Here is a 13,418-nt window from a genome sequence, read left to right as displayed (position 1 = left end):
CGATTGCAAGCTGTTTTGGACAACTTTCTTTCTCTTCTTGCAAAACACTCGGCAGACCTCCGTGCAGCGTCTACAACACGATGGGAGATGTTTTTTGTGCTGGCACAGTTTCTCCTTGCCAGACAGTGTGGAAAAGGTTTTTGCTAAGATGTAGACGAGAAGAGAGGCTAAAGACGAAGGTACGGTGCTCTGCAGAGCTGAGCACCGCTCCCGGACCTCTTTCGGCAGAAGGCGCACACCGAAGAGCACTGTGAGCGGCAGAATCGTCTTTGCGCGAAGAAGCAGCTTCTCCGTCTCCGGGAGCCGGAGAGAGCGGCAACTTCGCAAAGGTGATGAAACAAGCTGTACAACACTGCGATTTTGTGCGCAGCTTGCCAACTGAGAGAAAACAGTACCTGACCACTCTCCTGCCTTTTCTATTCACATGAACATTCGATTGCAAGCTGTTTTGGACAACTTTCTTTCTCTTCTTGCAAAACACTCGGCAGACCTCCGTGCAGCCTCTAGAAGACGATGGGAGATGTTTTTTGTGCTGGCACAGTTTCTCCTTGCCAGACAGAGTGGAAAAGCTTTTTGCTAAGATGTAGACGAGAAGAGAGGCTAAAGACGAAGGTACGGTGCTCTGCAGAGCTAAGCACAGCTCCCGGGCCTCTTTCGGCCGAAGACACACACCGCAGAGCACTGTGAGCGGCAGAATCGTCTTTGCGCGAAGAAGCCGCTTCTTCGTCTCCGGGAGCCGGAGAGAGCGGCAACTTCGCAAAGGTGATGAAACAAGCTGTACAACACTGCGATTGTGTGCACAGCTTGCCAACTGAGAGAAAACAGTACCTGACCACTCTCCTGCCTTTTCTATTCACATGAACATTCGATTGCAAGCTGTTTTGGACAACTTTCTTTCTCTTCTTGCAAAACACTCGGCAGACCTCCGTGCAGCCTCTAGAACACGATGGGAGATGTTTTTTGTGCTGGCACAGTTTCTCCTTGCCAGACAGAGTGGAAAAGCCTTTTGCTAAGATGTAGACGAGAAGAGAGGCTAAAGACGAAGGTACGGTGCTCTGCAGAGCTAAGCACCGCTCCCGGACCTCTTTCGGCAGAAGGCGCACACCGCAGAGCACTGTGAGCGGCAGAATCGTCTTTGCGCGAAGAAGCAGCTTCTTCGTCTCCGGTAGCCGGATAGAGGGGCAACTTCGCAAAGGTGATGAAACAAGCTGTACATCACTGCGATTGTGTGCGCAGCTTGGCAACTGAGAGAAAACAGTACCTGACCACTCTCCTGCCTTTTCTATTCACATGAACATTCGATTGCAAGCTGTTTTGGACAACTTTCCTTCTCTTCTTGCAAAACACTCGGCAGACCTCCGTGCAGCCTCTAGAACACGATGGGAGATGTTTTTAGTGCTGGCACAGTTTCTCCTTGCCAGACAGCGTGGAAAAGCCTTTTGCTAAGATGTAGACGAGAAGAGAGGCTAAAGACGAAGGTACGGTGCTCTGCAGAGCTAAGCACAGCTCCCGGGCCTCTTTCGGCAGAAGACACACACCGCAGACCACTGTGAGCGGCAGAATCGTCTTTGCGCGAAGAAGCAGCTTCTTCGTCTCCGGGAGCTGGAGAGAGCGGCAATTTCGCAAAGGTGATGAAACAAGCTGTACAACACTGCGATTGTGTGCGCAGCTTGCCAAGTGAGAGAAAACAGTACCTGACCACTCTCCTGCCTTTTCTATTCACATGAACATTCGATTGCAAACTGTTTTGGACAACTTTATTTCTCTTCTTGCAAAACACTCGGCAGACCTCCGTGCAACCTCTAGAACACAATGGGAGATGTTTTTTGTGCTGGCACAGTTTCTCCTTGCCAGACAGAGTGGAAAAGCTTTTTGCTAAGATGTAGACGAGAAGAGAGGCTATAGACGAAGGTACGGTGCTCTGCAGAGCTAAGCACAGCTCCCGGGCCTCTTTCGGCAGAAGACGCACAGCGCAGAGCACTGTGAGCGGCAGAATCGTCTTTGCGCAAAGAAGCAGCTTCTTCGTCTCCGGGAGCCGGAGAGAGCGGCAACTTCGCAAAGGTGATGAAACAAGCTGTACAACACTGCGATTGTGTGCGCAGCTTGGCAACTGAGAGAAAACAGTACCTGACCACTCTCCTGCCTTTTCTATTCACATGAACATTCGATTGCAAGCTGTTTTGGACAACTTTCTTTCTCTTCTTGCAAAACACTTGGCAGACCTCCGTGCAGCCTCTAGAACACGATGGGAGATGTTTTTTGTGCTGGCACAGTTTCTCCTTGCCAGACAGAGTGGAAAAGCTTTTTGCTAAGATGTAGACGAGAAGAGAGGCTAAAGATGAAGGTACGGTGCTCTGCAGAGCTAAGCACAGCTCCCGGGCCTCTTTCGGCAGAAGACACACACTGCAGAGCACTGTGAGCGGCAGAATCGTCTTTGCGCGAAGAAGCAGCTTCTTCGTCTCCGGGAGCCGGAGAGAGCGGCAACTTCGCAAAGGTGATGAAACAAGCTGTACATCACTGCGATTGTGTGCGCAGCTTGCCAACTGCGAGAAAACAGTACCTGACCACTCTCCTGCCTTTTCTATTCACATGAACATTCGATTGCAAGCTGTTTTGGACAACTTTCTTTCTCTTCTTGCAAAACACTCGGCAGACCTCCGTGCAGCCTCTAGAACACGATGGGAGATGTTTTTTGTGCTGGCACAGTTTCTCCTTGCCAGACAGAGTGGAAAAGTTTTTGCTAAGATGTAGACGAGAAGAGAGGCTAACGACGAAGGTACGGTGCTCTGCAGAGCTAAGCACAGCTCCCGGGCCTCTTTCGGCAGAAGACACACACCGCAGAGCACTGTGAGCGGCAGAATCGTCTTTGCGCGAAGAAGCAGCTTCTTCGTCTCCGGGAGCCGGAGAGAGCGGCAACTTCGCAAAGGTGATGAAACAAGCTGTACATCACTGCGATTGTGTGCGCAGCTTGCCAACTGAGAGAAAACAGTACCTGACCACTCTCCTGCCTTTTCTATTCACATGAACATTCGATTGCAAGCTGTTTTGGACAACTTTCTTTCTCTTCTTGCAAAACACTCGGCAGACCTCCGTGCAGCCTCTAGAACACGATGGGAGATGTTTTTAGTGCTGGCACAGTTTCTCCTTGCCAGACAGAGTGGAAAAGCTTTTTGCTAAGATGTAGACGAGAAGAGAGGCTAAAGACGAAGGTACGGTGCTCTGCAGAGCTGAGCACCGCTCCCGGACCTCTTTCGGCAGAAGGCGCACACCGCAGAGCACTGTGAGCGGCAGAATCGTCTTTGCGCGAAGAAGCAGCTTCTTCGTCTCCGGGAGCCGGAGAGAGCGGCAACTTCGCAAAGGTGATGAAACAAGCTGTACAACACTGCGATTGTGTGCGCAGCTTGCCAACTGAGAGAAAACAGTACCTGACCACTCTCCTGCCTTTTCTATTCACATGAACATTCGATTGCAAGCTGTTTTGGACAACTTTCTTTCTCTTCTTGCAAAACACTCGGCAGACCTGCGTGCAGCCTCTAGAACACGATGGGAGATGTTTTTTGTGCTGGCAGAGTTTCTCCTTGCCAGACAGAGTGGAAAAGTTTTTGCTAAGATGTAGACGAGAAGAGAGGCTAACGACGAAGGTACGGTGCTCTGCAGAGCTAAGCACAACTCCCGGGCCTCTTTCGGCAGAAGACACACACCGCAGAGCACTGTGAGCGGCAGAATCGTCTTTGCGCGAAGAAGCAGCTTCTTCGTCTCCGGGAGCCGGAGAGAGCGGCAACTTTGCAAAGGTGATGAAACAAGCTGTACATCACTGCGATTGTGTGCGCAGCTTGCCAACTGAGAGAAAACAGTACCTGACCACTCTCCTGCCTTTTCTATTCACATGAACATTCGATTGCAAGCTGTTTTGGACAACTTTCTTTCTCTTCTTGCAAAACACTCGGCAGACCTCCGTGCAGCCTCTAGAACACGATGGGAGATGTTTTTTGTGCTGGCACAGTTTCTCCTTGCCAGACAGAGTGGAAAACCTTTTTGCTAAGATGTAGACGAGAAGAGAGGCTAAAGACGAAGGTACGGTGCTCTGCAGAGCTAAGCACAGCTCCCGGGCCTCTTTCGGCCGAAGACACACACCGCAGAGCACTGTGAGCGGCAGAATCGTCTTTGCGCGAAGAAGCCGCTTCTTCATCTCCGGGAGCCGGAGAGAGCGGCAACTTCGCAAAGGTGATGAAACAAGCTGTACAACACTGCGATTGTGTGCGCAGCTTGCCAACTGAGAGAAAACAGTACCTGACCACTCTCCTGCCTTTTCTATTCACATGAACATTCGATTGCAAGCTGTTTTGGACAACTTTCTTTCTCTTCTTGCAAAACACTCGGCAGACCTCCGTGCAGCCTCTAGAACACGATGGGAGATGTTTTTTGTGCTGGCACAGTTTCTCCTTGCCAGACAGAGTGGAAAAGCTTTTTGCTAAGATGTAGACGAGAAGAGAGGCTAAAGACGAAGGTACGGTGCTCTGCAGAGCTAAGCACAGCTCCCGGGCCTCTTTCGCCAGAAGACACACACCGCAGAGCACTGTGAGCGGCAGAATCGTCTTTGCGCGAAGAAGCCGCTTCTTCGTCTCCGGGAGCCGGAGAGAGCGGCACCTTCGCAAAGGTGATGAAACAAGCTGTACATCACTGCGATTGTGTGCGAAGCTTGGCAACTGAGAGAAAACAGTACCTGACCACTCTCCTGCCTTTTCTATTCACATGAACATTCGATTGCAAGCTGTTTTGGACAACTTTCTTTCTCTTCTTGCAAAACACTCGGCAGACCTCCGTGCAGCCTCTAGAAGACGATGGGAGATGTTTTTTGTGCTGGCACAGTTTCTCCTTGCCAGACAGAGTGGAAAAGCTTTTTGCTAAGATGTAGACGAGAAGAGAGGCTAAAGACGAAGGTACGGTGCTCTGCAGAGCTGAGCACCGCTCCCGGACCTCTTTCGGCAGAAGGCACACACCGAAGTGCACTGTGAGCGGCAGAATCGTCTTTGCGCGAAGAAGCAGCTTCTTCGTCTCCGGGAGCCGGAGAGAGCGGCAACTTCGCAAAGGTGATGAAACAAGCTGTACAACACTGCGATTGTGTGCGCAGCTTGCCAACTTAGAGAAAACAGTACCTGACCACTCTCCTGCCTTTTCTATTCACATGAACATTCGATTGCAAGCTGTTTTGGACAACTTTCTTTCTCTTCTTGCAAAACACTCGGCAGACCTCCGTGCAGCCTCTAGAAGACGATGGGAGATGTTTTCTGTGCTGGCACAGTTTCTCCTTGCCAGACAGAGTGGAAAAGCTTTTTGCTAAGATGTAGACGAGAAGAGAGGCTAAAGACGAAGGTACGGTGCTCTGCAGAGCTAAGCACAGCTCCCGGGCCTCTTTCGGCAGAAGACACACACCGCAGAGCACTGTGAGCGGCAGAATCGTCTTTGCGGGAAGAAGCCGCTTCTTCGTCTCCGGGAGCCGGAGAGAGCGGCAGCTTCGCAAAGGTGATGAAACAAGCTGTACAACACTGCGATTGTGTGCGCAGCTTGCCAAGTGAGAGAAAACAGTACCTGACCACTCTCCTGCCTTTTCTATTCACATGAACATTCGATTGCAAGCTGTTTTGGACAACTTTCTTTCTCTTCTTGCAAAACACTCGGCAGACCTCTGTGCAGCCTCTAGAACACGATGGGAGATGTTTTCTGTGCTGGCACAGTTTCTCCTTGCCAGACAGAGTGGAAAAGCTTTTTGCTAAGATGTAGACGAGAAGAGAGGCTAAAGACTAAGGTACGGTGCTCTGCAGAGCTAAGCACCGCTCCCGGACCTCTTTCGGCAGAAGGCGCACACCGCAGAGCACTGTGAGCGGCAGAATCGTCTTTGCGCGAAGAAGCAGCTTCTTCGTCTCCGGGAGCCGGAGAGAGCGGCAACTTCGCAAAGGTGATGAAACAAGATGTACATCACTGCGATTGTGTGCGCAGCTTGGCAACTGAGAGAAAACAGTACCTGACCACTCTCCTGCCTTTTCTATTCACATGAACATTCGATTGCAAGCTGTTTTGGACAACTTTCTTTCTCTTCTTGCAAAACACTCGGCAGACCTCCGTGCAGCCTCTAGAACACGATGGGAGATGTTTTATGTGCTGGCACAGTTTCTCCTTGCCAGACAGAGTGGAAAAGTTTTTGCTAAGATGTAGACGAGATGAGAGGCTAAAGACGAAGGTACGATGCTCTGCAGAGCTAAGCACAGCTCCCGGGCCTCTTTCGGCAGAAGACACACACCGCAGAGCACTGTGAGCGGCAGAATCGTCTTTGCGCGAAGAAGCCGCTTCTTCGTCTCCGGGAGCCGGAGAGAGCGGCAACTTCGCAAAGGTGATGAAACAAGCTGTACAACACTGCGATTGTGTGCGCAGCTTGCCAACTGAGAGAAAACAGTACCTGACCACTCTCCTGCCTTTTCTATTCACATGAACATTCGATTGCAAGCTGTTTTGGACAACTTTCTTTCTCTTCTTGCAAAACACTCGGCAGACCTCCGTGCAGCCTCTAGAACACGATGGGAGATGTTTTTTGTGCTGGCACAGTTTCTCCTTGCCAGACACAGTGGAAAAGCTTTTTGCTAAGATGTAGACGAGAAGAGAGGCTAAAGACGAAGGTACGGTGCTCTGCAGAGCTAAGCACAGCTCCCGGGCCCCTTTCAGCAGAAGACACACACCGCAGAGCACAGTGAGCGGCAGAATCGTCTTTGCGCAAAGAAGCAGCTTCTTCGTCTCCGGGAGCCGGTGAGAGCGGCAACTTCGCAAAGGTGATGAAACAAGCTGTACAACACTACAATTGTGTGCGCAGCTTGGCAACGTAGAGAAAACAGTACCTGACCACTCTCCTGCCTTTTCTATTCACATGAACATTCGATTGCAAGCTGTTTTGGACAACTTTCTTTCTCTTCTTGCAAAACACTCGGCAGACCTCTGTGCAGCCTCCAGAACTCGATGGGAGATGTTTTTTGTGCTGGCACAGTTTCTCCTTGCCAGACAGAGTGGAAAAGCTTTTTGCTAAGATGTAGACGAGAAGAGAGGCTAAAGACGAAGGTACGGTGCTCTGCAGAGCTAAGCACCGCTCCCGGGCCTCTTTCGGCAGAAGACACACACCGCAGAGCACTGTGAGCGGCAGAATAGTCTTTGCGGAAAGAGGCAGCTTCTTCGTCTCCGGGAGCCGGAGAGAGCGGCAGCTTCGCAAAGGTGATGAAACAAGCTGTACAACACTGCGATTGTGTGCGCAGCTTGGCAACTGAGAGAAAACAGTACCTGACCACTCTCCTGCCTTTTCTATTCACATGAACATTCGATTGCAAGCTGTTTTGGACAACTTTCTTTCTCTTCTTGCAAAACACTCGGCAGACCTCCGTGCAGCCTCTAGAACACGATGGGAGATGTTTTTGTGCTGGCACAGTTTCTCCTTGCCAGACAGAGTGGAAAAGCTTTTTGCTAAGATGTAGACGAGAAGAGAGGCTAAAGACGAAGGTACGGTGCTCTGCAGAGCTAAGCACAGCTCCCGGGCCTCTTTCGGCAGAAGACACACACTGCAGAGCACAGTGAGCGGCAGAATCGTCTTTGCGCGAAGAAGCAGCTTCTTTGTCTCCGGGAGCCGGAGAGAGCGGCAACTTCGCAAAGGTGATGAAACAAGCTGTACAACACTGCGATTGTGTGCGCAGCTTGCCAAGTGAGAGAAAACAGTACCTGACCACTCTCGTGCCTTTTCTATTCACATGAACATTCGATTGCAAGCTGTTTTGGACAACTTTCTTTCTCTTCTTGCAAAACACTCGGCAGACCTGCGTGCAGCCTCTAGAACACGATGGGAGATGTTTTTTGTGCTGGCACAGTTTCTCCTTGCCAGACAGAGTGGAAAAGCTTTTTGCTAAGATGTAGACGAGAAGAGAGGCTAAAGACGAAGGTACGGTGCTCTGCAGAGCTAAGCACAGCTCCCGGGCCTCTTTCGGCAGAAGACACACACCGCAGAGCACTGTGAGCGGCAGAATCGTCTTTGCGCGAAGAAGCCGCTTCTTCGTCTCCGGGAGCCAGAGAGAGCGGCAACTTCGCAAAGGTGATGAAACAAGCTGTACAACACTGCGATTGTGTGCGCAGCTTGCCAACTGAGAGAAAACAGTACCTGACCACTCTCCTGCCTTTTCTATTCACATGAACATTCGATTGCAAGCTGTTTTGGACAACTTTCTTTCTCTTCTTGCAAAACAATCGGCAGACCTCCGAGCAGCCTCTAGAACACGATGGGAGATGTTTTTTGTGCTGGCACAGTTTCTCCTTGCCAGACAGAGTGGAAAAGCTTTTTGCTAAGATGTAGACGAGAAGAGAGGCTAAAGACGAAGGTACGGTGCTCTGCAGAGCTAAGCACAGCTCCCGGACCTCTTTCGGCAGAAGACACACACTGCAGAGCACAGTGAGCGGCAGAATCGTCTTTGCGCGAAGAAGCAGCTTCTTCGTCTCCGGGAGCCGGAGAGAGCGGCAACTTCGCAAAGGTGATGAAACAAGCTGTACATCACTGCGATTGTGTGCGCAGCTTGCCAACTGAGAGAAAACAGTACCTGACCACTCTCCTGCCTTTTCTATTCACATGAACATTCGATTGCAAGCTGTTTTGGACAACTTTCTTTCTCTTCATGCAAAACACTCGGCAGACCTCCGTGCAGCCTCTAGAAGACGATGGGAGATGTTTTCTGTGCTGGCACAGTTTCTCCTTGCCAGACAGAGTGGAAAAGCTTTTTGCTAAGATGTAGACGAGAAGAGAGGCTAAAGACGAAGGTACGGTGCTCTGCAGAGCTAAGCACAGCTCCCGGGCCTCTTTCGGCAGAAGACACACACCGCAGAGCACTGTGAGCGGCAGAATCGTCTTTGCGGGAAGAAGCCGCTTCTTCGTCTCCGGGAGCCGGAGAGAGCGGCAGCTTCGCAAAGGTGATGAAACAAGCTGTACAACACTGCGATTGTGTGCGCAGCTTGCCAAGTGAGAGAAAACAGTACCTGACCACTCTCCTGCCTTTTCTATTCACATGAACATTCGATTGCAAGCTGTTTTGGACAACTTTCTTTCTCTTCTTGCAAAACACTCGGCAGACCTCTGTGCAGCCTCTAGAACACGATGGGAGATGTTTTCTGTGCTGGCACAGTTTCTCCTTTCCAGACAGAGTGGAAAAGCTTTTTGCTAAGATGTAGACGAGAAGAGAGGCTAAAGACGAAGGTACGGTGCTCTGCAGAGCTAAGCACCGCTCCCGGACCTCTTTCGGCAGAAGGCGCACACCGCAGAGCACTGTGAGCGGCAGAATCGTCTTTGCGCGAAGAAGCAGCTTCTTCGTCTCCGGGAGCCGGAGAGAGCGGCAACTTCGCAAAGGTGATGAAACAAGATGTACATCACTGCGATTGTGTGCGCAGCTTGGCAACTGAGAGAAAACAGTACCTGACCACTCTCCTGCCTTTTCTATTCACATGAACATTCGATTGCAAGCTGTTTTGGACAACTTTCTTTCTCTTCTTGCAAAACACTCGGCAGACCTCCGTGCAGCCTCTAGAACACGATGGGAGATGTTTTATGTGCTGGCACAGTTTCTCCTTGCCAGACAGAGTGGAAAAGTTTTTGCTAAGATGTAGACGAGAAGAGAGGCTAAAGACGAAGGTACGATGCTCTGCAGAGCTAAGCACAGCTCCCGGGCCTCTTTCGGCCGAAGACACACACCGCAGAGCACTGTGAGCGGCAGAATCGTCTTTGCGCGAAGAAGCCGCTTCTTCGTCTCCGGGAGCCGGAGAGAGCGGCAACTTCGCAAAGGTGATGAAACAAGCTGTACAACACTGCGATTGTGTGCGCAGCTTGCCAACATAGAGAAAAGAGTACCTGACCACTCTCCTGCCTTTTCTATTCACATGAACATTCGATTGCAAGCTGTTTTGGACAACTTTCTTTCTCTTCTTGCAAAACACTCGGCAGACCTCCGTGCAGCCTCTAGAACACGATGGGAGATGTTTTTTGTGCTGGCACAGTTTCTCCTTGCCAGACACAGTGGAAAAGCTTTTTGCTAAGATGTAGACGAGAAGAGAGGCTAAAGACGAAGGTACGGTGCTCTGCAGAGCTAAGCACAGCTCCCGGGCCCCTTTCAGCAGAAGACACACACCGCAGAGCACAGTGAGCGGCAGAATCGTCTTTGCGCAAAGAAGCAGCTTCTTCGTCTCCGGGAGCCGGAGAGAGCGGCAACTTCGCAAAGGTGATGAAACAAGCTGTACAACACTACAATTGTGTGCGCAGCTTGGCAACTTAGAGAAAACAGTACCTGACCACTCTCCTGCCTTTTCTATTCACATGAACATTCGATTGCAAGCTGTTTTGGACAACTTTCTTTCTCTTCTTGCAAAACACTCGGCAGACCTCTGTGCAGCCTCCAGAACTCGATGGGAGATGTTTTCTGTGCTGGCACAGTTTCTCCTTGCCAGACACAGTGGAAAAGCTTTTTGCTAAGATGTAGACGAGAAGAGAGGCTAAAGACGAAGGTACGGTGCTCTGCAGAGCTAAGCACCGCTCCCGGGCCTCTTTCGGCAGAAGACACACACCGCAGAGCACTGTGAGCGGCAGAATAGTCTTTGCGGAAAGAGGCAGCTTCTTCGTCTCCGGGAGCCGGAGAGAGCGGCAGCTTCGCAAAGGTGATGAAACAAGCTGTACAACACTGCGATTGTGTGCGCAGCTTGGCAACTGAGAGAAAACAGTACCTGACCACTCTCCTGCCTTTTCTATTCACATGAACATTCGATTGCAAGCTGTTTTGGACAACTTTCTTTCTCTTCTTGCAAAACACTCGGCAGACCTCCGTGCAGCCTCTAGAACACGATGGGAGATGTTTTTGTGCTGGCACAGTTTCTCCTTGCCAGACAGAGTGGAAAAGCTTTTTGCTAAGATGTAGACGAGAAGAGAGGCTAAAGACGAAGGTACGGTGCTCTGCAGAGCTAAGCACAGCTCCCGGGCCTCTTTCGGCAGAAGACACACACTGCAGAGCACAGTGAGCGGCAGAATCGTCTTTGCGCGAAGAAGCAGCTTCTTTGTCTCCGGGAGCCGGAGAGAGCGGCAACTTCGCAAAGGTGATGAAAGAAGCTGTACAACACTGCGATTGTGTGCGCAGCTTGCCAAGTGAGAGAAAACAGTACCTGACCACTCTCGTGCCTTTTCTATTCACATGAACATTCGATTGCCAGCTGTTTTGGACAACTTTCTTTCTCTTCTTGCAAAACACTCGGCAGACCTGCGTGCAGCCTCTAGAACACGATGGGAGATGTTTTTTGTGCTGGCACAGTTTCTCCTTGCCAGACAGAGTGGAAAAGCTTTTTGCTAAGATGTAGACGAGAAGAGAGGCTAAAGACGAAGGTACGGTGCTCTGCAGAGCTAAGCACAGCTCCCGGGCCTCTTTCGGCAGAAGACACACACCGCAGAGCACTGTGAGCGGCAGAATCGTCTTTGCGCGAAGAAGCCGCTTCTGCGTCTCCGGGAGCCGGAGAGAGCGGCACCTTCGCAAAGGTGATGAAACAGGCTGTATAACACTGCGATTGTGTGCGCAGCTTGCCAACTGAGAGAAAACAGTACCTGACCACTCTCCTGCCTTTTCTATTCACATGAACATTCGATTGCAAGCTGTTTTGGACAACTTTCTTTCTCTTCTTGCAAAACACTCGGCAGACCTCCGTGCAGCCTCTAGAACACGATGGGAGATGTTTTTTGTGCTGGCACAGTTTCTCCTTGCCAGACAGAGTGGAAAAGCTTTTTGCTAAGATGTAGACGAGAAGAGAGGCTGAAGACGAAGGTACGGTGCTCTGCAGAGCTAAGCACAGCTCCCGGGCCTCTTTCGGCAGAAGACACACACTGCAGAGCACTGTGAGCGGCAGAATCGTCTTTGCACGAAGAAGCAGCTTCTTCGTCTCCGGGAGCCGGAGAGAGCGGCAACTTCGCAAAGGTGATGAAACAAGCTGTACAACACTGCGATTGTGTGCGCAGCTTGGCAACTTAGAGAAAACAGTACCTGACCACTCTCCTGCCTTTTGTAATCACATGAACATTCGATTGCAAGCTGTTTTGGACAACTTTCTTTCTCTTCTTGCAAAACACTCGGCAGACCTCCGTGCAGCTTCTAGAACACGATGGGAGATGTTTTCTGTGCTGGCACAGTTTCTCCTTGCCAGACAGAGTGGAAAAGTTTTTGCTAAGATGTAGACGAGAAGAGAGGCTAAAGACGAAGGTACGGTGCTCTGCAGAGCTGAGCACCGCTCCCGGACCTCTTTCAGCAGAAGGCGCACACCGAAGAGTACTGTGAGCGGCAGAATCGTCTTTGCGCGAAGAAGCAGCTTCTTCGTCTCCGGGAGCCGGAGAGAGCGGCAACTTCGCAAAGGTGATGAAACAAGCTGTACAACACTGCGATTGTGTGCGCAGCTTGGCAACTGAGAGAAAACAGTACCTGACCACTCTCCTGCCTTTTCTATTCACATGAACATTCGATTGCAAGCTGTTTTGGACAACTTTCTTTCTCTTCTTGCAAAACACTCGGCAGACCTCCGTGCAGCCTCTAGAACACGATGGGAGATGTTTTTTGTGCTGGCACAGTTTCTCCTTGCCAGACAGAGTGGAAAAGCTTTTTGCTAAGATGTAGACGAGAAGAGAGGCTAAAGACGAAGGTACGGTGCTCTGCAGAGCTAAGCACTGCTCCCGGGCCTCTTTCGGCCGAAGACACACACTGCAGAGCACAGTGAGCGGCAGAATCGTCTTTGCGCGAAGAAGCAGCTTCTTCGTCTCCGGGAGCCGGAGAGAGCGGCAACTTCGCAAAGGTGATGAAACAAGCTGTACAACACTGCGATTGTGTGCGCAGCTTGCCAAGTGAGAGAAAACAGTACCTGACCACTCTCCTGACTTTTGTAATCACATGAACATTCGATTGCAAGCTGTTTTGGACAACTTTCTTTCTCTTCATGTAAAACACTCGGCAGACCTCCGTGCAGCCTCTAGAACACGATGGGTGATGTTTTCTGTGCTGGCACAGTTTCTCCTTGCCAGACAGAGTGGAAAAGCTTTTTGCTAAGATGTAGACGAGAAGAGAGGCTAAAGACGAAGGTACGGTTCTCTGCAGAGCTAAGCACAGCTCCCGGGCCTCTTTCGGCAGAAGACACACACCGCAGAGCACTGTGAGCGGCAGAATCGTCTTTGCGCGAAGAAGCAGCTTCTTCGTCTCCGGGAGCCGGAGAGAGCGGCAGCTTCGCAAAGGTGATGAAACAAGCTGTACAACACTGCGATTGTGTGCGCAGCTTGCCAAGTGAGAGAAAACAGTACCTGACCACTCTCCTGCCTTTTCTATTCACATGAACATTCG

Source organism: Melozone crissalis, unplaced genomic scaffold, assembly GCF_028551555.1.
Source record: "Melozone crissalis strain CALT ecotype California unplaced genomic scaffold, PUWL_Pcris_2 ptg000420l_1, whole genome shotgun sequence".
NCBI classification, from domain to species: domain Eukaryota; kingdom Metazoa; phylum Chordata; class Aves; order Passeriformes; family Passerellidae; genus Melozone; species Melozone crissalis.
This window is presented reverse-complemented; position numbering follows the sequence as displayed.